Genomic DNA, 12,098 nt, shown 5'->3' with positions numbered 1-12,098 from the left:
TACGAACCCTCATAATTATTAGCTATTTTGCGTTTATATAGCAAAAAATTCTCCTTTTGGTTAGAGAGCCTGTTTAATACAACCAGGCTGGAAGAAACTATGTTCATCAAACTTTTAGATTCTCCTTGGCATCTCAGCTTATGACCAGCTGTAGCTAGTGGACTACTGGGCTATTTTCAGCTCCAGGTCATGTTTGAATGACTATTCTCCTCATACCCATCAACACTGTGGGTAGACCATTCTTTCCTTGTTAAAAAAGTATAAAAGAAAATGCCAAGTTTGTCAGTGTCTTGCAGTCACACTCTGCATATACCAAATAACAATTTCCAACAAACCAAGCTCTGTTTATCTTGGCCCTGACAGCAAGGAGGTTTCATCTCAGTTCTGAGACCCCTTATGGCATCATTGTAGAGCACAGAAGTAGATCAAGCCTGGCTTGAGCTCCATCTCTAAAAATATCCCAGTTAAGAGGTATAGAGTGGGAGAGAGCAGGGAGGCCAATGTGCTGTGAGATGATTGAGACTGCCACAAGATGGCAGGGGGAGGAGAGGTAACATGAGGAACAACTTGATGGTTCCCTCTTGAGTTTCTTTGTAGCCAGAGTTGCATTAGGTAGCTTTTTAGGAAGCTTTCCAGAAAGGGAAAGATTCATTGCCTTCTTACAGGGTGGATGAGCACCTGCCGGAGCTGGGCCTGCCTACTCCTCCCAATCATGCCAGGGAGAACAGAGCTGAAGGGCTTTCATGATCAGTGGAGCTCTCCAAAAGGCTGCCTAAAAGGGTTTCTTTATCCAACTTACATAACTGAAAAGTCTCTGTCTCAAGTGCAGCAATTCAGTTCATCTACTTAAGGGAATCCTCCCTCCCTTTTGGAAGAGGAAAAAGGTCACTTATAACTTGACATTTGACACAGTGCCTACAAGAACCTTGTCTGCAATGGGCACATAGTGTACGTGTGGTTAAGTGAATAGATGATGCTATGTTTTGTCCCTTCTGAAACTAATGTTGAAATTTTACTGCCATTGTGGTGGTGTCAGGATCAGGAGCCTTTAAGAGGAAATTAGGCTCAATGCTTCCTCACAGGACTGGGTTCTAAATTAGTTACTGTAAGAGCAGGTTGTTGTGAAGTGTGGTCGCCCATCTTGTTCTCTATCTCCTGCACATGCCTGCTTGCCCTTCTGCTTTCCACCATGGTTGAAGCAGCACAAGATTATCACCAGCACCATGCTCTTAGACTTCCCAGACTCCAGGACTATGAGCCAAAATAAACTTTTCTTTGTAAGTTTCCCAGTTTCAGGAATGCTATAGCAGCAAAAACTAGACTAAGACAGAGGCATAGAGAGACGTCTTCTCCTTCAAATGCTTTAAAAGTAATTACTGTCTGGGATAAGAACAAGAAAATAGTTATCCTTTTTCTTCATTGCCAACCTAATAAAATCCAAAGAGTGGCTTTTACATAGCTTTAAATAGACAAAACTGTACCAATAACAAATTTTCTTCCTAACTAAGACTAGCTAGAGAATATCTTAAAATAAAAAAAGAGTTTCATAACTACCATAAATATCATTAGACCAACGGTCCTGTTTTAGGCATTTGGTTCTTTTATCTTTATGGGATGCTCTCATTTCCCTAGACAAGAAATCGGAACACACATAAGTTGTTTCTCTGCCTGAAATGCCAGGCTCAATACTCTGGTGCACGTAGTGGACACCTATTTACTCTTCAAAGTTCAGTCCAGGTGTCACTTCTGGGAAGGCTTTGTGCCACAGTCTTACCTCTAGATTAAATATGCTCCTTATACTCCCTTGTGGTTGGATCATATTTTTGTTGTTTTACATGAATCACCAAATAGTAATTTATTGTTTATTTTGTAAGCTTATTGAAGGCAGGGATTATGTCATAGTACCTTTAGGTACCTTTGAGCTAATTTAGGGATGGACATATCTCACAGCAATCAGTAAATGTTGCTTGAGTTGAAATGAATAATAGATTTTTTTTCTCTTTGGTGGGTTTGAACTCAGGGCTTTGTGCTTGCAAAACAGGCACTCTATCATTTGAGCCAGTCCATTTCGTTCTGGTTATTTTGGAGATGTGGTTTTCAAAACTATTTGCCCGTGCTGGACTTGAACCATGATCCTCCTGATCTGTTTCCCAAGTAGGTAGGATTATAGGTGTGAGCCACCAACAACCAACTTCCTTACTTGTGAATTTAACTATATGAAGTCTTAAATACATAAGATGTCTTCATACTCTATTATATATTTAACAAATTGCTTTTATTAAAAAGATAAAATTACATGAAATCAGGGTATCCTGGAACATCCTAGACATATGGCCAAATGGTTTCAAAGTTACATAATACCAGCAGCTTAGATTTATCTAATTTGACAAGTGAGGTGCTCACTGGCATTTGAAAGAAATATCAAACAAAACCACACAGGGGGTGGGTGGTGGCGGGGGAGGGAGGTGTTGATTAAACTAATTTCAGTTGCCGAAGGAAAGATTCACTCTCCAGTGGTTTGTTCTGAGTCTGATATTATTTTCCTAGCACAGATCTGGTCTTGTGTCTTCTAGTAATTGGTTTAATAGTTTTGGATGTTATTTGGCCCTTTTCACATAAGTACTAAATGACTCACCTTTAAAATACTGTATAAGAAAACATTTATTATAAGTACTAGCTAATTAAAAACCTAGATTCTCCTAGAGTTTAAAGTAGATTCTTAGAGAAACTAAGACAACCATTAGAACAGAGCTACTTCAAAAGGAATAAAAATTGTAGAAGTTAAATAAGGTGGTTGGTGAGAGGATGGGGATGGTGGTGGGAAATGAATTTTCCTTCTAAGCTGGAGAAGAAACCCCCATAGTGTTAGAGCATTTCATCAATACATTTGTTCATTCAGCAAACTTACATTGAGGTTCACCAAAAACACTGCCATGGTTATGGCAGACAGCAAGATCCCCAAAAAAAGTGTTTGAAAGGATGTCCTAGTAACTTGAAAAATGGAATGTACTGTAAGAACTCAGTTGAATGTCTAACTCCTTTTGGTTGCTGAGGCATAAAATAAATAAAAGAGTGGTCTTAGAAAGATGGGTAACACAAGGTTTAACTTGATCCCAGGTGAACTGGATTAACTTTGACATTTTTCCCTTATTGGATATACCACAACAAGTAGAACTTAATCTACAAAGCAGCCCAGGTAATTATCAAGATTTGTGTATGCAACTTTCAAATCTGAGCATGTGAGTGTGAGTTTGTTAATGAACTGTACTATGACAATATAGGCAATGAAGTGCCTAGAATCTGGCTCCTTTTGAGTTGTCTTTTGTTTTCAATAATCTCAGAAGCAGAAAACCGACAGTGTGTGTTCACCTGAGCCAATAAGCTAACAGTATAAAAACATTAATTTTGTGCCTTTTATGTCTGCAAAAAAGCATGCCAAAAGGTATAGTTATGGTTTCTATTTTACTGGGTTTGTAGACTCTCAAAGAGTGAAGTATGTGCATATGAAGAAAAATAACAGAATAGCATCCAAGATGCTAAGTGCATCTGACACTGTAAGTTTAGGGGATGGATACTCTGGCTGGGAAAACAGATGAAGGAGAACTTGTCAAAGGCTATAGGGGTAGAAGAAAGGAGAGCACGGTAAGGGTAACAGCAAGAAAAAGGGAGTGTAAGAGGTGTTGGAAAAAAATAAATACACTGGTTTTTCTATAGTATAGAACAGAGGTTACAACCTGGAGCCTGATGTCTGCTTTTGGGTGGTAGAACATGTATTATTTGGCCAGAATCTATTTTGAACACTGGAAAACTGACAGAAGTCACATCAAAATCTGGGTTTCTGGTATTCTCTTAAAAACTGGAAAGTCTGGTAGCAAGTATTTGCCTTCCTGGAACGCAATAATCCTTTGAAGCTGACTCACAAGTTATACCAGAAGGGGTGTTCCACTTCGACGCAGTTACTACCTGGCCCATCTGTTCTTTTACTTCCTCCACTTCATGTCTACAAGTATGTAATGCATCAGCTTTTGGTAGGTTCTGCTGCAGTAACAAACACTCCCCAAATTTCTGAGGCTTGTGAGTACAATACAAAGTTTATTTCTCATTCTTACTATGTGTCATCTGTCGCCAGTTGTGGTTATACACTTCATTCCGGGATTGAGGCTGAAGGAGCAGCCCCTACCTAGGATGTGCCATTCTCATGGCAGAGTGGGAAAAGAACAATGGCAGAACCATGAAAATGGTTTTTAAACCTCGATTCAGAATTGACTCAAATCAGTTCCTCTGAGAATACATTTGATCAAAGTCTGTCACACACCAACCCTGGAGTAAATGGCTTAGGAAAATATAATCCTATCACAGGGAGGTTTAGTGACTAACTGGGAACATATAATACAATCTTTAACTGTATTTGAATGTTTTCCTCTCCTGGTGAGAGAACATTTTAGATGCAGTAGGAGTGAAAACTGGAGGGCCTTGAAAGCCAGCTACAAGACTCCATGAGTGACAGCAAGTTCCACATGCACTAAAGCAAGTAAACAAAACCAAAGGAAGCCATGAATCTGGGAAATGATGCTTTCACATACACCCTTCCAAGAAGCATGCAATTGAACAAGGCACAAACTGACAGAGGAGGAGGAAAGGGTTACTCCTTTCCTTTATTTATAGCAAAGGACAGAAAAACTTTGTCACCTTGAAAACAATCAACAAAGACAGGGTATAAAGTTGTAAGAAATCCCTGTCTGCTCTCTCAGAGGTGACTGGGGTTAAGTAGTTGGGTGGGTTATCCTGCCATTCAACTATCCTGGGTCCTGGGTATTATAGTTAGGCAGGTTCACTCCAGCTGGAAGAAAGATCTATTTGGCCTTTGATGGCCACAGCTGACTCTATAATATGTACCTTCTTGTCTTTTGTATTCCAGGATAACACTGCCAATGGAGGAGAGTGGCCATAGTGTCTAAACCTCTGACCTACACTGGGGACTATACAGTCTCTCTGCTGTGTAGCTATTTTTTCACAAGCCTCTTTTTATAGTTTTTTTATACTTGAATTTCATTTTGTCTGGTATAAGATATAGCCACTCATGCTCTCTTTTGGTTACCTTATGTCTGGAATATCTTTTTCTATTCCTTCACACTGTGCATGTAGTTCTTAAAGGCAAAAGTCCTTTAAGGTGTCTCCTGTAGGCACCATGCTGTTGGATCTTGATTTTTTTAAAACCCATTCAGATACTCTGGGTCTTTTGATTGAATAATTTCATCCATTAACATTTAAAATAATTACTGGTAAGTAAAGACTCACTTACTATTGTCATTTGTTTTTGTGGTGCCCAGGATTGAACTCACACCTTGCACATGCTAGGCAAGTGCTCTACCACTGAGCCAACATCCCCAACCCTATCAGTATTTTCTTGATTTTTTTTTTTGTTACTTTTTGTAGGTTTTTGTTGTTGTTAATCTCTTCTCATCTCACTACATTTATTTCTGGGGTGCTGTATTTTTGTAGTGGGATGCTTTGTTTTTTTTTATCTTTTGTGTATCTACTACAGGGTTTTTTCTTTGTGGTTATGTAAAACATGTTATGGTTATAATATCCTAATTTAAACTGACAGTACCTTACTGTAAGTTGCAAAGACTCTATGCTTTTACTCCCTTCCAATTTTGTGCTATTGATGTCATACTTCGCCCTACAACTGATTTATGACACTTGACATATGAGAAATATATCACTGCAGAGCACTGGACAAAGTGTAGTTGTTTCAATAGCTAGTGTTGGATCTATTCATGTCCATCCATGTGGGGAAAAAATGAATGTTGACCACTACCTTACACATAAAAAGTCAATTCTAGGTGAACATTGATATCAATATAAAAGATAAAGCAATAAAGCTTTTGGAAAAATATCATTGGAGAACATTATTTGGGGGGAGGAGACATGATAGGTCCCCTCCCCCCAAATAATAACAAACAATGCTATGTTTGGGGTGACCAATCATTCTAGTTTGCTGGGATTGTACTTGTTTTAAAATTAACATTCCATGTTCAGAGAAACACCTTAACTCCATGCAAACTGGGTGTTTGGTCACCCTAACTATCTCATAAAGGCAAAGATTGAACAGTGGACTACATTAAAACTAAGAACTTTGTGCATCAAAAGCCATCACTGAGAGAGTGAAAAGGCAAACCACAGAATGGGAGAAGGTATTTACAAATCTTGCCAACACAGAGAGATAGTATATAATAAATTCCTATGAATCAGTAAGATTGTACTACAGTAAAATGAGCAAAAAGTCTTGAAAAGGCATTTCACAAAACAGCCAACGAACATTCTAAAAGTTACACAGTCTTATACATCATGAGGGAGATGCAAATTAAAAGCACTGTGCAACTGTCATGCGCTTTCTCAGAGATTCAAACACGGCTTTGTGAGATTACAAGGATCCAGACAAGGTCAAGAAAAGGATTCTCCTTTTACTCTTACCATATGTAAGGTGTTCCTAAAGAGTTAACCAGAGTTGTTTTATAGCAAAACTATTTTTTGAAACCACTATTGAGCCAGGCATGGTATCACATACCTTTAATCCTGTTATTCTCAGGAAGTGAGGCAGGAGGATCTCCAGTTGGAGGCCAGCCCAGGCAAAGCTATACAGAGTCTATCTCAGAAACAAAATACAAAAACCAAAAGTGCTGGGAGCATGGATTAAGTGACAGAGGGGTTATCATTCTAGATAACCCTAGGCTAATCCCTAGTATTGCAAAAATACATAAAAATTTAAACATTAGAATCACTTACATTTCTTAAAAATCATTGCTCCATATAAGGCTTTTTTAAATGAACCTATGAATTTCAAAATAAACATGGTGCTTAATGCTTTAGCTGAATCCCAATCCAGACTCTAGTTAACTAGAGTGTGTCTGTTAAACCTACCTGCTGGCAGCCCCTTGAAGCTGTTTTGTGCTCCTTGCTATGCTGCTGGGCAGATGCATTTGAGGAGGTGTGGGGTAGTACCTAGAACTAGAGGGTAAGAGTTAAGAATGGTGCCTGTTCCCTAGCCTGACCTGAAGGGAGGGAAGGGATGATTCAAACTGGAAGAAGCTATTTTTTAAAAGTACTTTGGAAGGACTTGAAGCACAGGCAGTGATATTTCTGGGCCAAGGGACAGATTTCAGCACAGTGCTAGAGTGAGATGTCTTCTCCCCATTTCAGCTACACAGCCAACACAGCAAGATCACAAGGGGTCTGGAGTTGTTTGGTATGTGAAGAGAAGATAGCCTTCTCTTGGCTGGCAAAAACAGCATGCGGCTCAGTACAGAATGGGACATGAAAGAACAATCTTCAAAGGGACACACTGATGTCGTTTAGTGATGGAGATAGGTGCTATAAGTAGGAAACTTTGGGTTATTGATAAAAGTTTGACCTCATTTGTATCCAGAGGTTGGTGGGGTCTCGAGACATTTGCAGTATTTGATATCAACATGGTTTATATTTTAAACAGAAGAAAGAGGATTTAATTATAATATATAATGCCTTTACTTGTTTCACATTAGGAAATACATTCCATGTAAGTCAATCTTCCAAACAATTGAAACAGCCTTTTAAGATCTATAACATTTTAATCTTTCTAATTGAAAGCCTGCCAAAATACACCATATACTTGAATATTTTCTTAAACAGAGGGAAAATGTATTTAATTGTTCATGGGTGTCTCCAAGTTATTTTGAGCAACGGTTACTTTTTATCCCATGACATGGTAAGACCCTCGGAATCTAATGCCATACCCGGGGCTGTCCTTTCCTAAGATCAATAGCCCTGGACTGCTATGCTTTCTGAATTCTGGTACTCATTTTTAGCAGTTTTTTTCTCATCCATTGTCATTAGAATGTCAGTAGACACTTCTTCTTTCAGAGAGAAAGTTTCTAGGAATCTACTTTGCCCACATTATACTTCTCAATTTAATATTTTATCTACTTTGTATTTAAAAATTACTTATTTTGCCCAGTGCCAGTGGCTCACGCTTGTAATCCTAGTCACTCAGGAGGCAGAGATCAGAATGATCTCTGTTCAAAGCCAGCCCAGGCAAATAGTTCTGTGAGACCCTATCTTGAAAAACCCCTCACAAAAATAGGGCTGGTGGAGTGGCTCAAGGTGAAGGCCCTGAGTTCAAGCCCCAGTGCCACACACACACACACAAAAATTATCTTATGAAGAGTCTGACAAAAAAAAAACAACAAAAACCCACACCAAAAGGGGTAGGGGTTTCCTCACTTTTGAAAGGGTTAGCCTTTTGTCTATTTGGAAGTATTTTAAATTAAATTTTGGCCTTGGCTGTGTTCCCCACAAATTGAAGTTCCTGGATGGGGGACTTCCAGAGTAAAATTGGGATGCTGGGGAGAGGGCAAGAAATGATCATAGCTCTCTATCTTGCTCCCATCAACATTATCCTATTCATTTTATGGAAATTGTAGTTAATATTCTGAATTAATTAGATTGTATAATCAGTTTCCAAAGCATAATGTGATGGTGCATAAAATTTAATAATGCATAAAAGTTGTTATGGAAATTTAAAGTTTTAGGGCCTAGATGGAATACAAACATGAATTTTGTATGAAAAAAATAGTTTTGTTAGAGTAATTTGCTTTATTACAAAGGAAAACATCCACAGCATCATTTAAATACTGTATCATTCATCACATGCAGTACTTCCCAGCAAACTAATTTAAGGTGGACTCCAGGCTCAATAAATAATCAAGAGTATGTGACTGTCTCCTGTACCACTCTGCCTGCTTTCCTTTGAAAGATCAGCATGCTTAGTAAACTCAGATATCTAAAATAAGCATTATCATATACAGAGAGGCCTGGAAATCATAAATGATGTGAGCAACTTCCCTTGATTATGACAGGAAGCCTGCATATGTAATTTTTGTAGCGAATAAACATCTTCAATTTCTAGTATTATATCATCCAATTCCAGGAAAACATTACCATAATATGAAATAGATGAGAAAGTAAATAGCAATCAGAACTATCTGGCAATAAAGAGATACTAGGTTTTCTCTCTCCTAAGTTGAAGCAGCCTGCCTTCATGAGAAAAGCTGATGTCAGTGATCCTACGTTCAAATTTCAGTGCCTAAGTGACTTTAGGCAAGTTACAAAATTTTTCTGAAGCTCAGTCCTTCTGACCACAATACGTTGGAAATAATCTTCCTTTCCATGGATGGTACATGATTTCAATGAGATAAAGTATGTGTAGCATTTTCCTCTATCCTACATTCCTCTATTTAGGAATAGTGGTCCTACAATTAACAGTCTGATGGTCCTTATTGCCAACCATGGTATACCTTTTTTGATTTCAGTGGTCCTGCTGTATTTCCCAGGCTGGCCTCAAACTTATGATCTTCCAGCCTCAGACTCCTGAGTAGTTGGGATTATAGGAGTACTCCAAGTGTCTGGCTGCCAGATTCCCCTCTTACATCTTGTCTTCATAATAAGGGACTCTGGCACTTTACCAGAAAGCTTTTGGTTGTCCAAGGCTTCTCCTTCCTTCCCCCTTGGTTCTGACCAACTCCCTAACCCCAACTGGTGTTAGGAGTTAGGACTGAGATGCCCCATTTCTGAGCTATCCAGATCTGCATGTACTTTGCTTTGTATACTTAATTCACACTGAGAATGTTCAATAGACTCAAATCATGTTGACAGAAGGATTTGTAGCTTTTCTTTCTGGAAATGCTATCTATGGCACTGAAGTGAAATAAAAGAACAAAACTTCAATAAATAACTCTGCTTTCTTCTTATTGTTGCTTGAACTCAAGACACTGACTTGGGTAGCTCTGGTGTCACTGGCTCTCGCACTGCCCACCCATGCAGGATTGGTTTCTGTGTGTGTTTCTGGTGATATCTTGGGGGTGACCTGCAAAAACTGGGAGCACTGAGAAAGCACTGTGATCCCCATTTTACAGGGGAGTATCCTAAAGCATAGGGCTTTCGTGTCTTTTGCATGAGACTAACCAGTCAGTAAGAGGCAGCTTGGGATTGACCTCAGGTTTAGCTGATGTTAGAACTCATAGCTAACCATTACCATGGCTCTATTCCCTCTTCAAGTCTGATCAATTACACATGGCATCCTCACTTTATACCCCTTCATCTACTAAGCTTCCCTCCTCAACAAATGCTATTGCTATTGGTTAGTGCTACCGGTCTCTCTCCCAAACCACTGCAATTCAATTTGCCAAAACGGGGCAGAGAGCTCTCTCCTTTGTATATTAAACTCTGTCAGAGGAGAATCAAAACTCCTGTGTTCTACAGAGTTTCAGGAAATGGTATTTTTTAGACAGATATACTGTGGCACAGGATACAGCTGGTATGCTCTGATGGCTTAGGTGTCTATTTAGTCAATCCTCATACCATACTGGGTTAAGTATTTTGAGTATTATCCCTGCTACTAGAGCTACCTTTCCGTAGGAGGCCATAGATGATGGCTTATGGGAACATGAGTTGGAAGTTTAACCTAAGGATGGACATGATGCTCAAATTTTAGTCACTTCTCCTTTGAAAGCGCAAGACGGACTTGGATTCTTGGTCAAGGTGGCAGTATCAACATCATTTATGATAGTTTTTCTCCCAGAATATTCCTTAGATCTTTAAGCAAACATACTTCTGCTTATCTATGTTATCTGCTAAATATGTTAACATAGCTGAACATTAATAATACATACATTTGGGGCTCAAACTGGACATACTAATTCAATTGATTATAATGACAGAGGAATGAGAATACGGTTATTTTGCAATTCTGGTTAAAAAATAACAGGTAGAAAATTCCTTTTGTATAAAAAACTTTCTATGCTGTGATCTTGCCAGTCTCTTCATGATGGGCAGCCTTTATTTTATATTTTTAGAGGCAGGTTGCTAGGTGCATATGAATTTATAATTGTTACAGCTTCTTGATGGCTTAGCCTTTTATTACCATTTTTATTTCTTTTTATCTTAAGTTCCACTTTTTTCTGACAATATTATTTTGAATTAGCTTTTTTATAAGGGAAATAATTGATATTTACTTCTAAGACTTTCATTTGTGCTTTTCACTTTTAAATCTTTGAACCATTAGGAACTGATCTTGGTCTAGGTTTGAAGTCCAGAACCAAGTTTACAAATTGGATAAATCAAACTGAGGATGGTGACTCATGCCTGTAATCCCAGCACTCAAGAGGCGAGGCAGGAGGATTGTGAGTTCAAGGCCAGCCTGGGCTACATAACAAGACTCTGTTTCAGAAAACAAACAAAAAATTGGATAAAATGTTGTAATACAAATAAAAAAATTTAAGTTAAGTATAACTTTCTAGTTATTTTAATATGTATTAGTATATACATATAGTTTTTGAAATATATATTTGTATCCATACCTACATGTATTTGTTTTGATCTCTCTTTCCTCTTGTCTTCTTTCATTTGCTGCTTACTAGTTTTGTGTTTATTTCCACCCTACCTTCCAGGCTTCTGGTTTGTAGTCAGATCTTATGATGGTGGTTAAGGGATCTGTAATATTAGAACAATCCAAGAATTGGTTTCATATACTTCTGGTTGCAAGGCTGTGTCTTTGTCTTTCTACTTAGCTAAATTCTCGACTTCCTATAAAGCTGTATCTTCAGGCAGTAGTTAGGCAGCAATTTTACTGCCTTTATTTACAAAGGTGTGTGGGTGTGTGAAATGGCACAGGTACAAGGTTGTTCATTGTGATAGTGTGACAAGGTGTTTGTAAATAGCCCATATCAAGGAAGAGACCAGCAAGATTTGTTCAACTATGGTTCATGTACGCAGGGAAGTACACATAGCTATAAAAAAAAAAGATGTAAAAAAAGATTAAAATGTTCATATCCTGATATGGAACAATCTCCTATACTTGCTGTTAAGTGGGAAAAGCAGTGTATATACATGGCATGATCTCTTTTTTGTGTAAGGAAGGGAAAAAATATATATGTGTGTGTATATACCGATACACAAATATATATATATATATATATATATATATACACATATATATACACACACTAATATATATACATTCTTATTTTGTAAGGAGAAATTTGTAAGGTTTGGAAGGATAC

The sequence above is a fragment of the Castor canadensis genome, chromosome 11, assembly GCF_047511655.1.
Source record: "Castor canadensis chromosome 11, mCasCan1.hap1v2, whole genome shotgun sequence".
Taxonomy (NCBI): Eukaryota; Metazoa; Chordata; class Mammalia; order Rodentia; family Castoridae; genus Castor; species Castor canadensis.
Note: the sequence above shows the minus strand (reverse complement) of the source record.